Source organism: Antrostomus carolinensis, unplaced genomic scaffold, assembly GCF_000700745.2.
Source record: "Antrostomus carolinensis isolate BGI_N321 unplaced genomic scaffold, ASM70074v2 scaffold44599, whole genome shotgun sequence".
Lineage (NCBI taxonomy): Eukaryota > Metazoa > Chordata > Aves > Caprimulgiformes > Caprimulgidae > Antrostomus > Antrostomus carolinensis.
The window spans coordinates 9,117-9,427 of NW_010340078.1; positions in this window are offsets into that span (position 1 = coordinate 9,117).

The following is a 311-nucleotide window of genomic DNA, read 5'->3' on the forward strand; positions in this document are numbered from 1 at the left end:
GTTGTGCCGGCCAAGCCTGCTGTGAACATGGGTTCCGGCCGGTGCTGGGGGAGCAGTTCTGGGCCTCACGCAGCACCGTTGGGCTCTGTTGGGCTTATAAATCCCTATGCTGGCAGCTCACCTGAGTGATGTGGGGCTCCAGAGGGGGAGAGATGCCTTTGAGGGGGGAAGTGATACTGGAACAGTGGCCATGGGTGCGGTGTTTTGCCCGGTTTTCCCACCCCTTTGGCCGATCCCCTGCCAGCTCTTGCCGTGGCCAGGCAGTCATGCCTGTGCAGGGTGCCAGGCTGGCATCGGGCCCTGCTGCTGTG